This window comes from Apus apus, chromosome 2 (genome assembly GCF_020740795.1).
Source record: "Apus apus isolate bApuApu2 chromosome 2, bApuApu2.pri.cur, whole genome shotgun sequence".
Classification (NCBI taxonomy): Eukaryota; Metazoa; Chordata; class Aves; order Apodiformes; family Apodidae; genus Apus; species Apus apus.
The window spans coordinates 21644577-21662600 of record NC_067283.1 but is presented as its reverse complement, the minus strand read 5'-3'; positions in this window follow the sequence as shown (position 1 = coordinate 21662600).

The window sequence follows — 18024 nt, the reverse complement described above, 5'->3', positions numbered from 1 at the left end:
AGAGCAGATTGAGTCATTCATTGACAGGCAACACTGTATAACAAATGTCCAATAATTAATAATTAACTTGGCATTTCATAATTAGTTATAAAAATCATCATACACTAATTTACTGCAATTATGATTCCAACAGACAATTCCAGATGTCTGCTATAGCTTGGCATTAGCTTATGTTCTTAATGTACTTATGGTACAGCATTTTCATTTAAAAAAGGAGCTTTAGCCAAACTTTACAACCAAAACACACAGAAAAATCACCAGCTCTCTTCCTCACACTGAAGTGTATTATAGCTTTTCAGTGTCAATGGAGAGTACAGATCTTCCCTTGTGAGAGGTTTTCTGCTTTTCTGATGGAAACTTTGCAACCACTCTTGGAGCCATGAACATTTCCCGGAGCACTAGGCTTAGGTTTTATTATCTTTAAGGTAAATCAGGATTTCTGGTCCATGGCCTAATAAGAAAAGCCTCCTAAGGAGTATTACTACTCAGGTATAAAGCTTTTCAGCTACATTGCACAGACTGTATAAATGTGGGCTTTTTTCAGCATGTTTGATGAGTCCCTGGTGTCTCATCTGTCCACATAACTACCATGTGACTTTAATATCACAGAATCATAGAATGATTTGGGTGTGAAGGGACCTTAAAGATCACCTAGTTCCAACCCCCCTGCATGGGCAGGGACACCTCCCACTAGAATAGGTTGCTCAGAGCCCCATCCAACCTGCCCTTGAACACTTTCAGGGAGGGGGCAGCCCTAATTTCCTCCTAATCTCTAATCTAAATCTCTCCTCTTCAAGTTTGAATGCATTACCCTTTGTCCTCTCACTAATAGCCCTTGTAAAAATCCCCTCCTCAGCTTTTCTGTAGGCCCCTTCAGGCACTTGGAAGGCTGCTATGAAGCCTCCCCAGAATCTTCTCTCCTCCAGGCTGAACAACCCCAACTCTCTCAGCCTGTCTTTAAAGGAGAGGTGCTCCAGCCCTCTGATCATCTTCATGACCCTTCTCTGGACTCACTCCAGGAGCTCCATGTCCTCATGTTGGGGGCTCCAGAACTGGACACAGTATGCTACATGGGGTCTCACCAGAGCAGAGTAGCGGGGCAGAATCACCTCTCTGGCCCTGCTGGCCACACTTCTTTGGATGCAGCCCAGGACACAGTTGGCTTTCTGGACTGCAAGCACGTATTGCCAGCTCATGTTGAGCTTCTCATCCAACACCGCCCCCAAGTCCTTCTCCTCAGGGCTGTTCTCAATCCATTCTCCACCCAACCTGTATTTGTGCTTGGGATTGCCCTGACCCAGGTGCAGAACCTTGCAGTTGGCCTTGATGTACTTCATGCAGTTTGCACAAGCCCACTTCTCAAGCCTGTCAAGGTCCCTCCGGATGGCCTCTCTTCCCTCCAGCATGTCAAGCTCACCACGCAGCTTATTGTCATCAGCAAACTTGCTGAGGGTGCACTCAGTGCACTCAGAAAGGCTCCCACCTGCAGAGCAAATCCTTCCCTTACCCAGTAACTAACTCTGTGGGAAGGAGCATCCACCCCAGCAGCTCCCTGGCTGCTTCCACCCCTGCTTTGATGCTTTTACTAAAAGGGCTCACTGAGACAGAAATGTCTCAAATGTTTTCTTCATGTCTTGTTTGCAGCCCTGGAAGCCTTTTTGAATAAGCTTCAGTTGCAGTGTTTTCTGCCAGTTTATAAAAGCTCTACAGACTTTAGATTCCAGCTTTTTCTTAGCCTACAGGCAAATTAGAAATACATGCACATTTTAGGAGACTAGAAATCTCAGAGGGACACCTAAAGGGAACTGGAACACTTTCACAGCTAAGTCACACCAAGGGATGTTACCTTTATTCAAATAACCTTTATATAAGTGATCATTTGTTCTGCTTGTGAGATGTCAAAGCAGTTGAGATAATCAGCAAAATGTCAATTCTCCTGCTTTCAACAGACTTTGCTACAGATCACAGCAGAATTCTCTGCCCCTCTGGGGACAGAGTTGTCATGCAGCAGGAGTCAGAAGCAAAGGTGGGGTAGTTAATATCCCAAGCAAGGCACCTACACTTATCTCCAGTCTACTCTGGTTCATATTTCTCTTGGTGGGATTAGATGCAGAACAGCCTCCCCGAAGACCACTTAGCAGGCAGTCTGTGATCTGAACCACTTTAGGGCTTCTCAGTCGGGTTGTTACCAAAAACTAACAACCAACATTTCTCAAGCTGCTCTGCCCTTTTGCTTTGTGCCTGCTAACCAAACTGATATCCCAATCATGGCAGATTAATGTCACTTTGTTACACCCTGAGAAAAGGGGGCAGAAAATGTGTTTCTTCCTTTATAAAGGCCACCATGCAAGATGTGACCAAGATCAAGTTACACTATCCATTTGCTCATCTGCTCTGTAACCTGTCAGACAGGTGCTGTATTTTCTTCCTCTTGAGCAACAGAGACTCCATCCTGCATAGTGAAAGACTCTGTTTAATACAGTTATAAACACCATCAAGCCTCTAAAAGAGGCAGTGACTGATAAATAATCTACTTTTATCAGAACTACTGAATCTTATTACAATTTCAGCAATTGCATGTCCTCCCAGTCTACAATCATGCCAGAAAGGGGAATAATTTCAATAGTCTTGTGGTTAGATATACTGAAGTACTATACAAGCATTGAACTTTCCACTCTTTCACCTTTCTTCCTTTGAAAGGTGATGAGGCTGCTATTACAGTGGGGCCTGCAAAACATAAAATGGAAACCATTTCAATTTGACTTTTGGAGAAGATTTTGTAATAAATCAATGACAAACTGTCCCTAGAGGATGTTTATATCCTCACCTTCTTTTCAACCTAATAAGCCTTTCTACAAGGCTTATTGTATTTTATATGATCAGAGACACATGAAGCTGCACTGCTTGTCTCCCGTTTCCCTCCCCTCTATTAGTGCCTGTGTATACAAAAGTACGTGTGGGCACAAAAGAAACCAGGTGAGGGGGCCTCCATTAGCCCTGCAGTCTGGATCAGAAGTGACAGCTGAAAGGCCCACTGTGAGAAACTAAACAGAAAAAAACTCTTGTAACACCTCAGAACTGCTGAAAGACCCAGGCAAAAGGGATGCATTTGAACTTCTGCTCCAAGTTTTCATAACCAACTGTGACAACAGCTGCAGAGAAACCTCTCTCATTTCTTCTCTTCTTCAAAAATCTAGATTTTTGGATTACTTAGGGTTTGGATTTTTTTGCATGTTGATTCTCATCCTGGTTCCAGGAAAGAAACAGCTTGAGAAGGCACATGCTTCCTGTGAAATAACCAAAAACTCCCAAACCTCTTCTCACTATCTGTTTGTTCCTGGCCTTTTGATCTATGCTAATTGTTAAAATTTGAGTATGCTCTTGAAATTTTCTGTGGGCAACGTGACTCTCTTAAAATGAAAATAGATGTCAGAAATTCTTTTTAAACTGAAAGACAGAGAATGACATTTAATGTAAGTGTTTAATTATAGTTAATTGCTTTGGTATTAATTGAAATTGTGATGGGTTAATTTGAACATACAGCATCATTTCTGAAAATACTCCAAACAAGTAGATATACCAGATCAGAGTAAAAAAGCATAGTGAAGCCTTCTAGGAATGTTATTTAATCCATAGAGGTTGTTGTGTAAAAGGGGAAAGGTTTACAAGGTGGCTGGGGGTGCATCACCTATATTCAACGTTCCTGTCTCGAGTCCCACAAGGACTTTCACTGAGATAGCTTCACAAAGTTGCTGCTTCAGAGTCCCACCAAAAGGACTTTCACTTGAAGCACTTTGCCCACCTCAGAGCCTCAACAAGGACTTTCACTGAGACAGTTTAAAAGCAAAGTTAAGACAGTTTATTGATGTGACAGTTATGACAAGTTCTGGATTGCTGTTGATAATTTCACTAGCTGCCTGGATTTGAGGTTAAGACAGTAAAGACAAAATAAAACATATGACAGAGTTAGAAGTGCAAATCTTACCAAAAGCCACCCCTGTCTGGGGGAGAAGAGAGGACTCAGGCCCGTCGACACATCTGGACAGTTGTTGTGCTCCTCCTCTGAAAAACAGGATTCTGAGACTAATTTATAGTTATTGATGAGATGGGACTAGGTCATAAATAATTTTCTGATTGGTACCTTTGCAGGGTCATATTGCTTATTATTTAAGAGAGGGGAGAGGAAAAGGACCAGTGTCCCCTCTTGATACAAATTTCTCGGGTGTCATTTCTGGCCATTGCTTGGGCTTATCACAACCCCAGGCCACCCAATCCTCATCCTGATCCAGAAGTTGTGCTAATTGCTGCTCATCACGTTTGCAGTCAAGATGCCCACGCCAGGTGCCAGAATGTTATCTTGGCCAATACCTTGGCTAACACAACGGTCTGTTCCTTCTGCCCCTGCTCCTTAGGTGATGTAAGAATAAGCACAGTGATTTGGCCTGCTGTCCTGTGCAGGGGGTAGACAGACTGGCAGGACTGCATTCCCTTTGTTAAATTTAACAAAAGGATCTGTCCTGTTTTCCCACAGACGTGTATGCTGGAGCTGGTTAAAAATTCCAATTATTTGTCATAAGAAACCTTTAAGAAATAGCCCCCACTATTTTACCTTATAAACAGCTTTCTTGAAAATCAGAAGCCTTAGAAAAATTGCAAAGCAAAATTACTTTAATAATTAATTTCAAAAATCCATTTTTATTCTTTAAATAAATTGTTCCCAATAAGCTTTGTGATAAAACTCTGTTTTGTGTTTTTCTTACAAGGTCAACCAAAAAGAGAAAGTTCCCAGCTCTAGCCCAGGCAGACAGGCACCAAGTCACCAGGAAAACTGACATGTCAGGGAACATGGCATCCCACAGCCTTTCCAAAAAGGCCACCACAGGCCCATCTCTTGCAAATCCAGGGAAAACAGTGAGCAATCCTGCCAGCATAGGGGCAGAGAAACTCCAGAGTATGCTCAGAACACAATTTTTGGTTGTGAGCCTTTTTCTACTCCGGTATCTCACAGCAGCAAGCCAGGATGCTCCCTAACCTCTTAATGTAAAGGTCTGGTGCAAATTTCTCCACTTTCCTCTTCTTTGAAAAATCCGGCAAGACTTTCAGTCTCTTTGCAACATCAGAAATACAGGGACAACAACTGACAGATGCAGGGAACAGAGCAGTTACAGCCACAGAGGGCAACATACAGCCATTTGTTTACAACTACATGCAGACAGATGCCATGCAATTTATTTTCAGAAAAAAAGAAGTTTAAAATATTATCTCTTCCTCTTTTCTCATAACTAATTACTTCTGCGAATTTCCAACTCATTACATATACCATTTTCCATTTTTCAGCCATGAATCCCTTAGCTGAACAGGGTCAAATTTTCAATATTAGACACCAGAGTTTGCTGGTGAGCCAGTTAATGATATTGCTTTTTTATTGAATTTTCATTGCTGAGAATAGCATTGTCTGATAACAGGCACAAAACAATAAATGGAAACAGAGCTGGGACTCAGGGAAAATAGGTGTTCCACTGGAAGATGTTCTCTTGATGATTGGGAAGAGGAATTAATTTTCTTTTTAAAGTTATGTTTCTGAGCAGAGCCGGGTTTTATAAACTGCATGACTATAGCTGCAGGAATCTAGAGTAATGGATGCTAACAAATCATGAGTTAAAAATGTTTCTGAGAGACATAACATCTATTTATGTGACAATTTCTATCCCCCCTTCAGAAGGTGAGGGTACAGTGATGAACATTCGGTTATTTATCCCTACATTATATCCCTGCTACCCACCCTGTCACCCCTCCCAAACACCAAATACAGTACCATAGTAATGCATTTCTCTGTCCTATTAATATTTGTACTTCAGCTCTCATGCTCTGCAGTTGGGAAGGCTTAAACAGAAAGCATCATCTGGCCTTCAACACAGAAGAGTTGATATTTTATCTTACTGCAACAAAAGAATAGCTATGATACTTATTCACTTATGAAGATAATTTAAAACCAGGCAGAAATATTCAAATAGCAAAGTGTACATATTCTTTTACAAAATATAGAAATGTTCCACTCTGTTGGCTTAGAGCAGCTGAAGGAACAAGCATAATGACATTTTCAAGTATGGAGAAATCTGGCTTATTTGTAGAAGCAAGGCAAAAGGCAAGGAGCAATGTGAATTCTCTTTCTCAGATTAGAGAAAACATTTGAAAATATGTTCCTAGGCATCTATACTTTCACATTTGCTGATGGAATTCCTGACAGAATTGGAGTCCTGCTACTAGCCTATAAAAGATCAATATTGGAGCTGATAAGAATATTTCTGGTAAAATAGCTTTCTGTCACAAATACGTCAACTGCTCAAAAACAAAAGTTTGCAAAAAATAGAAGTGCTTCAGTAAGATGACTATGCTGGGGGAAAAAAAGGCAAAAAAAAACCCCAACAAACAACCAACAAAAAAACCCAAGATTCAGAGCTAGTATTTGCATCCTACCCTTCTCCTCTCAGATGAGTGGTCAAAATCCTGTGTTTTCAGTCATTCTGAGATGAGCAAGACCAGAACCAGAGTTGCAAGGGAAGAACAGGTTGTGCCTGTCTTATTTTACATGGCATGACTTGTAACTTTAAACCTGTGACATGAAATAAGCTTCTCATTTCATGCTCCCATTTACATAACATTTATGTCTGTCCTGAATGAGAACCAATCTATCTGATTTTCTCATTTCTCCAGTTCGAAAACAGGTGAATATATTCAGGTTTATCCCCATGTGGAACAGACAATCTTTTCCAAGCAGCCTGAAAAACACTTTGTATTTGGACTTATTTTATGTTACTTGTGGCTGAAGACCACTTTCAGAGTCTTAAAAAGGTGTTAAAAAAAATCTTTTCACAGCTAAGTGAAAAAAAGCTTGGCAGCATGATAGCTGCCTTTGCAATTAAAAACACCAGCAAAACTGTAGCTAAAAGTGTTTCAAATTCAGTTTCATCAAATGTTAAACTGCAAACTATATTAATCCATCTTTAATAGCCAACAGCTTGCTATCTAACTGGGTACCTTCTGGCACATGGATGCAGGCACACAGTGAAAACAAGGCGTTTTAAGGAATTGCATACAATTTTTTCAAGTCACCAATGAAATTTAATTCCCTTTTTACAACTGGAACTTTCCACAGGGGCAATACCAGCAGTCATATGGTCTTCACTGACTTTAACAATGTGAACAATTATTACTGAGGGAAGCATAAGAAATGCAATTGTAAACTAACAAACATGTCTGAAGACTTTTAATGCAGCTACACGTGACACCAAGAAACAAATTTCACGGTGTTAAAGATGAAAGTAAAAGTAGGATGATTTAGGCACAGAAACTAAGAGGTATTAAGTTGTGGCTCTGTTCAAAAGTCAGTGTTTATTGCACAGAGAAATGAGCCATGATGTGTGCCATGATACTAACATACAAGAGGCAGAAAAAAAACCCCAAATTCATATCAGGTTTCCTTATTTTTTAAATTAGTCTTTTTAAGATTATACTATTTTTTAAGAAAGTACCCCCTATCCAGCAATACTAAATGGATTTCTAATTGTTCATCAAGCCTCTCTCAGAGGCTCTGGGGTCTCAGAAAGAACCAACAGGAGAAGCAAATGGGGAGATATTTAAGAGGAAAAAAAAAAAAAACGAAAAGAAGAAAGTAGGGGGCTGTGTGTGTACAAAAAGGTAGCTATCTATAAATATAAATAAATAACAAACGTGGTGAAACTCAGTATTTAGACTGCAAAATATTTGCAGACTTGGACTGATAGAAAAGATGTGTGGAAACAAGATAATTATCTTGGGTTTGGTTATCAGAAGCATGAATATCGACAGGTCATTTTTTGCTGTCTGAACATGAACCTCCAATACTAGAGAAACACCAAAAAAAAAAGGTTGGAAACTTTTGTAATGGTTTTGTTTACACTTTATTCTTGTCATCAAAACTAAGGATCTAACTGATGAAAAAGGAGTTGGGAGGAGAAGGGAAGGCACAAAAGGCTGAAACAAGTAGGTCACAGTACACATGTACCCCAGGTTTCCAGAGCCCTGATGTAGCATGTAGCACTGGCTGCATTGCCCTCTTACAGAGATCCACTGCCTCACTGATATGTTTAGGAACTCTTAGTATGAAGTGTTAGAGAAGTGCAGAGCATTTTCACTGATGCAGAGCAACCAGAAGCAATTAATGGACTCCAAGAGTATGAGCTTTATGGAGCAGAGAATTTTCTCTTAAGATTTCAACACCACAATCACAAGTTTGGGTTGAATGACTGTGGATCATGTACAAAGGCACCCTTTGACTTAAAACCAAGATGTGGATACTTTGCTGCTTCTCTTAATAAATTGTTACAGTGATTAATTACTCTTACTTGTTAAACAACAGAGTATTATTTATAATCTGTCTAGCTCAGGTTCAGTGTTTTTACCTTTTCTGATGAAGAGCCACATACAGCCGGCCATCTCTTTTTACTGCATAAGGACCATAGGTTTTAATCTTACCCTTGATAAGCAATACTTGAAAACTAATGGACTGAGCTTTTAGGGTGTCTCTCTTCTCATGTTTTCCTTGACTCTTCCTTGTACCTCTTCCCAGAGCCCTTTTTGTGTTTTTCAGTACCCTTTATGAAAAGACAAGGATAGGAAGGAATGCTGAAGTAAGACTTGAGTCACTGTCACTATAGATTTGAGGTAATTCCCCCTTCCTACTTCTTTTGGATATTGGCAGATGTAAGCATGCAGGAATTACACTGCTGCCTCGCATCAGCATCAGACTGGGGACTTGGCTGCTTTTGATTATCCGCTGTGATTCCCAGGCAGTTTTCAGAACTCCTGAATCACACCCTCACTTCATCAATACTTTCTCTGAGTCTAGATGAAAGTCTTCATATGGGGATGAGCTTAAAAAATAAGTCCTTCAGCTAAGCATAGCATATGTAATTTAACCCATTGTGATTTTTGTATCTATTTACAAATTTTAGCGCGACGATGCAAAAATAACTAGTAAGACAACTGAACAGCAACAAGCCAAGAACAGATGTCTTGTTCCTGCCAGATAACTATTTTCCCATTTACAATTATTCTGTGGGACTTACCAAGTAGCCAAGTTCTAGATAATACAGGTAATTTCAATCTCACCTGCAGCAATTTATTTTTCAAGTTAATATGGCATTTCTAGAAATTGTTATTAGAAGTGGCCCATTGGAAATGTTGACATTATTGTGTCTTATGTGAAAGGTAAATAGGTTTCTTAAAAAAAAAAAAACAAACACAAACAACTAAATTTTACGAAGAAAAAACATTACTTAGAAAAACTCATCAATCTCTAAAAGCCATTTTCCACAATAAATCTGGCAAATTCAGGGGAACTCCCATTTTTTAATTTTTTTTTTTAATGAAACTATATTGATATTTTTTTTAATGAACCATATTCATCTTGCTTTGGAAATGGTCAGCCCATTGAAGTGCTACAGCTGCTGAACAGTAACTCAGTATCTGCAAACCAGTATAACACATAGCTTTACAGCTTTGTTCAGACAGTAATTATAAAGCCTGTGTGTCTACAGCCTAAACAGATTCATGTTAATGTGTACATAGTATTATTTCAGCATGAAATTACCACTAATTATTTAATATTTCCTCATTACAAGCTGCACTCAGAAACATAATGACTAAGGCTTCAGAAATACAAACTGATTTTTTATAACACGTATGCCATTTAAGATGGCTTTCTGGAAGTTTCTTGCTTCGGACAATCTTATGTGATAAAAGGTATTTTCTTTAATTTTTTCTTCTGCTTAGATTACTTTAACAGGAGAGATTATCTGAAGGAAAAGTCAGAAACATATCCAAGGACAAGAGATTTAGAAAAAGCAAATACTGTTTATGTTCAGTCTCTTAAGGGCAAGAACAAAGTCTTTGGCATAAGGCATCTAGGAAATCCTCTTCACCAGCACCCACTGATTCTCAGACATATGAAATGCAGACATTTTATACAAAGAGATATAAAATGAGAGCAGTCTGAGGGGATGAGGAAACAGACTTGCCATTAAAAAGAAAAACATTAGAATGAGCTGGATCACACCCAAAATGCCAATTTGTTTTCAGGAGGGGAAGTTTCTCAAGATACTTCACATTTTAGCTAATATCAGTCAATTGTGTCTATGTTTTTATATCACAAATGAGACCATTTGCTTGTATTTGCTCCCCCAGTTACTGAAAACAACCCTCTTTATTAGTCACTAGAGGCAGAGGTTTAACCTAAATGAAGCACCTTTCTTACAGTGAAATGCCAAGTTGATTTACATGCTCTTGCATCACATGCCTAATAGCAAAATACAGACAGCTCTAATCTGAAACCCAGGAGCTATGTAACAGTGCACATTCATACCAAACCATACTCCAGGTAAGAGTAAACCGTTCATACTAAACCACACTTGAAAAACGTTTTATCCAAATGCAATACCAGGAATCTTTGGACAGCATAACACATACCTGCCACATAGCGCATGCAGCCTAGACCCTTAGGTCTTAACCTTATCTTCAAATGAGCTACACAAAGGATACTCCTGTAAACAAGTTAAACTGCATGAATTACTTTATGCTGCTTTAATATAGACCTGAGAGATTCTGTGGGTTTGCATCAGTCTGGCTTCCTAGTGAGGGAAGGCATGTTCCCTGGTACTTCTGTACACCAAGACTCAGTGCTAACAGACTGATGGCCTGAGGGAAGTGATGTCTCTCTGGACGCAACACTTCATGAAATATTAAAATTGCAAAGTTCTAAGCTCTGCTTTGCCTTGCCCCTTCCATGTTCTTGATCCATGTGTTCACTGACTCCCAAGTCAGCTGGTACAGAAGTTAGCAGTGCCTTCACTAGCATTCTGTACCAAAAAAGAATCTCCGTCAGCTACATCTGGCTATTATCATGTCAAGTAAGTACAGGAGCAAATTGTATCACTAGACTGGGAATCGAACATTCAGATCCTGAGAAAAACCTATTGTGAGTCTACTGATAATGTTATAATGCCAGAATTCCTTCAGAATTCTTTCCTGAGATTTTCACGGAAACTGTAGTTTTCAAAATGTTTCTGCTGATCTTTAAAGTAAAGCCAGAAAAATCCTCCTGCTGCCCCTCTTCCAGCACCTACTGCATATATTAACAAAACAAAACAAACAAACAAACAAAAAAACAAGTTTTGAGGGCTTTCAGCTGCACTGAAAACCAGTTTTCCTTCTGTATCTGCAAAATCAAATGCAGGTGCATTTGGGAGTATTTGTACTGCTGATTGACTGGCATCTTCAAATAAATTGTTCATGGTCCAAGTACTCAGGTGTAAAGTGTAGACAATTGAATTCCAAATGGAAGGTGCAACCAAAACTTGACACCTGCTATATCATGGTTTGAAAAATATATCTCCTTGAACCTGAAGTCCTGTCTGCACCAGTAACAACATTTGCTTATCAGTCAGGATGCTAGCTCCTAAGTCACTCAAGCATGCATGAAAATATCTTGTAGCCTTAGATGTTGGCATGTTTTGTTATGTAAACCCGAAGCTGTACTCTGGGTTTATATTACTTTATAGAGTGTTACAGGAGGACTTCATCATAGAATCATAGAATCCTAGGGGTTGGAAGGGACCTCAAAAGATCATCTAGTCCAACCCCCCAACATCATCACCCAACAACTTTCAAAGCAGAGAGCTTTTAGTAAAATAAGTCCTTTAAACTAATAATCTTCTGCAGGACCATGTTTAACTGCTTCTTTGAACTCATACCTGCACAGCCAGCAATGCAGAGCACTTTTCACCAAACTTTGCTAAACACTTTCCCATAGCAAGCACAGACCTAGAAAAATTATGTGAGGGAAAGCCAGTGACTTGTTATGAAGGAAGATGTGGCAGACAGGAGAAAATCTATTATTTCAGCTCTGAATGCCACACAGCACTTCACTGGCTCCTTTTGAGGCTGTGTGAGCAGGACCAGCAAAGACTCAGCCTGCAGGAGTCTGAAGTACCTTCTCCTTCATTTGGGGTGGTCAACTTCATGTCACATAGCTGGGGCAGTGTAGCAAACACTGAACTCTCACTGCTGAGACTCAGAATATCCTCTGGAATAATGAGGGAAAGTCTCTAGGACTGTTAATTTGGCGTCTTTCATGAACACTAAATTCATACAAAAAAAAATTGAAGAGGGGAAAAGTCATCAACCTCGTTCAGCAGAATGGCACAAGTTGCACTGAGTTGCAATAAATCCTTAGAAGTGTGGAGTGACTCTTCTTTTCAAAGCAGTTGAAAAGGAACTGTTTCACTGCAGGACTAATCATAACTAATTTATTCTGGTAGTGTTTTCAGGCTGCCAAATGCATTTTAAAACAAACCCCACTTGAAATGCATCCTTATAGCAAAACATACCGATGTTCTTTAATTGGACAATGACTAGAGTGGTCTCACATTCAAGCAAGAATGGTGCAAGAAAAGAATATTTCTGTTGCAGCACAATAACAAAGCTGTAGGTAGCAATTATATTTTCCTACCAATTTCAGCCTTAATAGTTCAGTGTGATCACTATCACACACTAAGCTTCAGCTTGCTGTATCAAGAAAATTAGAACAGACAGGCACCATTTTAAGGCACTAGGTACAATTTACCTTGACTTAATAGGGTCTTTCTGTGGCAGGATAGCTGGCAGTATGAACAGTCATACAGTTATTTTTACATCTTTCTTTGGTGCTTCAAAATATTGGCTGCTTTTATGATGTTGGTCATAGAGATATTTAACTGGCTCACAACATCTGCTTGGTCTCTTTTGAATATAACATCCCAGCCTTTATTCTATTAAATGTTAGTTAATGTTGTGTTATTGTTTTTTAAATGCTCATCATGTTCAGATACAGGCAATGACATTTTTTTTCCAGGGTTTTCATGGCTGCTTTCCACCCTATTTTCTGTGCAGCCATATGAGCTGACCTACTGTGTATTGTTTCCACTGCTCCCAACGGAAAGACTGAGAGGTCTCTACTGGTGATGCAGCAGATCATCTCTGAATACCTTCTTTTCTAGTACTGCTTAAGGCACCTTAGACAAAGGAGCAACAAATGCCCTGTTTTTACAGAATATCATGTTTACCCACAATTTAAGATACATTTTAATATCACTGTAAAGGTATCCTTGTTCAAGGAGGCATCCACTTCTCAAGGTCCTTGAGGCAGGTGATACAAGTGGAAGCAAGCTGTGACCAGGATCCTCATCATCTTGATAGGGATTTGAGGGCCACTGGCTGGAAAACTGCTATACATCAGGCACTGAGCATTGAGTCTGGCTGAGTCCAAAACTCTGACATGTAACATCATTTCTGAGTTACAAGTATTCTCCCTAATGTAACAAGGGAAGCTACAATCTGATAGAACACAAGTCACTGAATGTGGCTCTGCACATTTCTAGCAAACTGGCACTCATGTTAACAGACAATTATATTAAATACCCATATCAAGTTAACATTTTTGAATTGACAGCTTTTCAAGTGGGAAACAAAAATATACCCCAAATTTGTAAAATGTACCTACTATCTCTGATTAATTTGTTCCATCTGTTTTACTCAGAAAATAGTCATTCTGTAAACAGAGGCTTCCATGTATGATTGCTGTCACTGGTACAAACAAGAGAAGGCATTTCAGTAAGTACAATTTTCAGACCCCTTTGCAAAGAAGTAACTATACAATCTGCATGACAATATAGGAACTCAGACTTACAGCTTCTGCAAGGCAATTAAATAGGCAGGTACAGTGTCCCAAGTACAGTGTTTGAGATAATTAATATAATATTCAGAATAGCAAACTTTAGCTTTGCCTCCTAAAATACAAGCTCTTCTCATTTATCTGTCACTGAGAGAGGAGAAAAAAATATACCTGCTCATAAAAGGAATATGTGACATGAGACTTGGTATGTTGTCCAATATAAACAAGGCAATAAATCAAAGAACACAGCAGCCAAATTTTTAAAGATAGGTGTGTTTTTTTTTCAGCTGAAAGAGAACTGTCCTTGACTTTCTTCTTCTGGATGTAAAACTAAGATTCAACAGCAAATATGAAAATAAATTAAAATGTACATATAAATTAACTGTACCTCTATCCTCAGAAATCAAAACATGGGAAAAATGAGAATTCTCTCCCTGTGAGATTTTGCAATCAATGAATGCTGTTTCAGGATACAAGGGGGTACTGTCAGCTCATAATATAGACAACACAAAAATTAACCAGAATAGCTTCTTTTGATGCCTGCTCCTTGTCTTTGTGCCTGTGTACTTCTCTGTGCATGTGTATGAGGATGCATGTGTGGCTTTCGGTTCTTTGCTACCTTTTATCTTCCTATTTTTGCCTGGAAGATCAACACAAATAAGTGAAGACTGACTAATGCACCTCATGCTGAAAGTTTCTCTCCAGGGGGAAATGCCTTTGCCCACACAGCATGCCATTAAAAATTGTGAGGCTCCACACAGGAACACAGGGCTTCCCACATGCAACAGCCTGCAGGATCAGAAGAATTACTGATGCAAAATGTTGTCTAAAGCAGGCACTTGACTAAAGAGCAAAAAAATATAGATCTAAAAACTCAAGGAGCTCCTTATAATGGCAAAATGGAAAACATCTTTTTTTTTCTTTGCCCTGTTCTTCTCCTATGAACATTCAATATGAAAAAATCCCTTTTATTTGTTTGCCTGATCTCCAGTTGGTTACTCTTGAAGAGCTGTCAGTTTTCCCCTTTCCCCATGGCTACATCAATCCCTGTATGGTGTGCACAGGGAGGACAGGACATATTTCTACTTTCAGAGCTCTATTCCTGCCCCTGCTAGAAATTTTGCAACTGAGGAATCATGCAGGAAAAAGATAAATCCAGGTCATCTTCACCCAGGTGATCCCCAGCTGTTGTGATAGCCCCTGAAAGTGACAGTGTTCAGCCTTGAAATTCCTACAGCTAGGTAATATGGCTCTAAGCAACACCATCTAGTTGGTATCATACAAATTCATACAGTGTAAATTCTGCCACTTTGCTGCTCACCCCAGTAGCTCCTTCTTCCCCTTTCAGAAAAGTAGCTGTGCTGATCAATAACTAGAAAATCTGTTAGAACCACAGAAAATTGTTTGCCTTGTGAAAACTGGTTCTCTCCTGTAAACATTTGCTTTTAAATAGCAGGGACTGCAGCTGCATCCTAGATCAAGCAAGCCAGTAGAAACTGCTCACCCTAGTTTGACTTGAAAGGGGCAGTAATTTTTGCTTCTATCTATCAGCCTCAAACTTGACCCCTCTCCCACCCAACTTATGGCCAACACCAAGGGACGGCAGGATCAGGATCATTAAGCAGTGCTGAATGGACAAGTCCTAAAGTGAAGCAGAGGGACAGTCAATTGAAGGAGGAATGCAGCAGATTTATATCCACTAGGTGAAAGAAAAATTACTCCTAAATGGGCTGGAGCAGCTGTGAAACTAGTCTGCCACAAGCAAGGATGAAGCATGGGAATCTCAGAGAGGAGCCTCTCTGCTATCCAGCTCTAAAAGCAATTACCATAGATATAAAGAAGTTCCTGGCAGGGCCAGCAAACTGACAGGGCTCAATTCTTAAACAGCAATCTGATCCCAGGGGATCTTCCAGGTCACTTGCAGACCTACCATCACAGCAGCGTTACGGACTGAAAATATGACAGCAGGGTAGGAGTGGGAGAGATTGTCCCTCCAAATACATATTACGTTGTTCAGAAGGAGAGGTTTTAAAGAGAGGATTCCACATGGAAATTACTGTTCTCAATGCAAGTGTTGAGGGACTGCAAATCAGGGATGGTAAGACTGAGCTTCACCTTTACAAAACAGAAATAAAACTCTCAGGCATTTCAATTTTTAATTGAATCCCTTTTTAGTGTGCTAAATCTGATCAAGATTAGTGTTTGGTACTTAATTTCATGGATCAGAACTATTGTTGCTTAATCTCCAAAATACAATTCTGTAAGGCCTAAAGCTGAATTAGATTTTTGCTGTGAGTACAAACTAATATTATTTTTTTAATAAAAGAGGAAATAATAATATATTACATTGCATGTGGGGGCATCTATTTGGTTTGGTGTTATGCATCAGTTTGTATCTAAACCAAAAAATAATCAGATAAAAGATCAAGGTTAAAGTGAAGAGTTAGAGGAAGACTGGGAAAATGCAATATCTTTCATTTCTCTGTAAGAAAGTTTTGAACTGTGTGACTCATGAGCCATGACAGGATCAAAACCTGAGAAGATAGAGCAGAGCGAGGAGCTGGACACTGAAGCATGGAAAGATGTATACTTAGTATTACTTAGAGAGACAGGTGAAAGTAATGGGTAAGTTAACAAGTGAGAATAAAAGATCAAGAAGATACAGTTAAAGCTGAAGTGGTAGCAGATGGCCATACTGCAAGAAGGGAAAACAGAGAAACTCTATCTGTAAAAAAAATACAGAACAATAAAATAAGTTTAAAAGAAGCCATCACAAATAAAACCTCTGGGATGTGGATTCCTGGAGACAGATCTGTCAAAGTTTTACTTAATAGGGAAATAACTGAAGGCATCACGTGGTAACTCCTCTGTTATCTGCATCGTTCTTTGGACCAGGCTAGCTTAGTGCAAAGTACAGAAAAGCTAAGGCATGCATGGGTGCATTGTGATCATCAGGGGTAACCTAGATAGCATTAATAAGTACAAATACTTGAGCTCTCCTTGATCTAGCATTAACCAATTTCAGATCCATCTGTTCCATTTTGGATAGCAGCCTGGATGTTTCATGTTAACTTCATACGCTTCTAAATTGCCATAGATTGTATCTTCTATTAAATAATGTTCATAATTCAACAACTGTCTGCACAGAACACGGACTATGTGCTCCTCACTAATTTCAAACAGACTGTTTAGAGGATGGCACACATAGGGCCTGATCCTGTGCCCCTAAATTCACTCCTAGGTTTAATGAGCAGTACTTAACAGCATCTTTCTGTGCAAAAATTAGGAGAGAAACATATTTAAATAAAATAGAAATGTACTTTAAGCAAAAAAGTCAAAGGCTCATAAGGTGAATCCTATTTTTTCCTTAAACATAAGCAAGGTCATGACCTTCAAAGGCCTGTTCCTAAGCAATGGAAATTTAAGGCTATAAAGGACCAATCTTGTTTGTAATAAAGAAACGGGAGGTAGGGAATTGATTTAAGGAGATAGGATTTGATCCAGTGAGTTAGTAGGAAAATAAAACAGTTTAGCCTCCCTTTCTGGTTTAGTTTGAGCCTGTAGAGCCATCTCCATTTCAATTCACCTCATTAAGGAGTTTTCTCATTCTCAGTTTCTCTCATTAAAGACATAAAGTTTAAAAGGTGGCAACTAACTGGAAGAAATTGTGTTTGTACAGTGAATTGAAATCTAATGGCCTGAAGTTCTGCCCTCAATTACACCAACATGAAGACATTCGTAACTTTGGTACTAATTGCAAGTAAAGATGGTATCAAGGTAATTTATCTGCAGCTCCTGGGATTCATCGAAAGAATGAAGGTAAAGTGGTAGGCTGAAGTGACCACTCTTGGGTTACTAGTGTGGTATCACTGACCACTGGCAGAAATTAGCTTGAATGTTGTGCTACTGAATGAAATCATCCAAGCACTGAGCTAGAAACAAAGCAGTAGATGTTTCCAAAATTCCTCCACATAGTACTATAAAATTATGTTGAAGTCAATAATAGCAAGCGAAACAGTACAAGTCACTCTGATCGTTGTGGGTTGTTTTTTTTTTTGCTGTATTTGTAAAAAAAAAAATCTTTGTGTTTTTTTTTTTTGCTTGAAAACAGGTGGAAACGTCCATTTGGCAACCTTTCACTCTCAACCAGGAGTCCATTATAAATGACGCAATTGGCCCCATCATCCCATCTTCTGCTCTGGCAGCACAACCAACGGTTTCATTCTTCTCCTTCTATTCCTTTACTGTGGGGTCATCAACAGTAAGACACCTGCAGT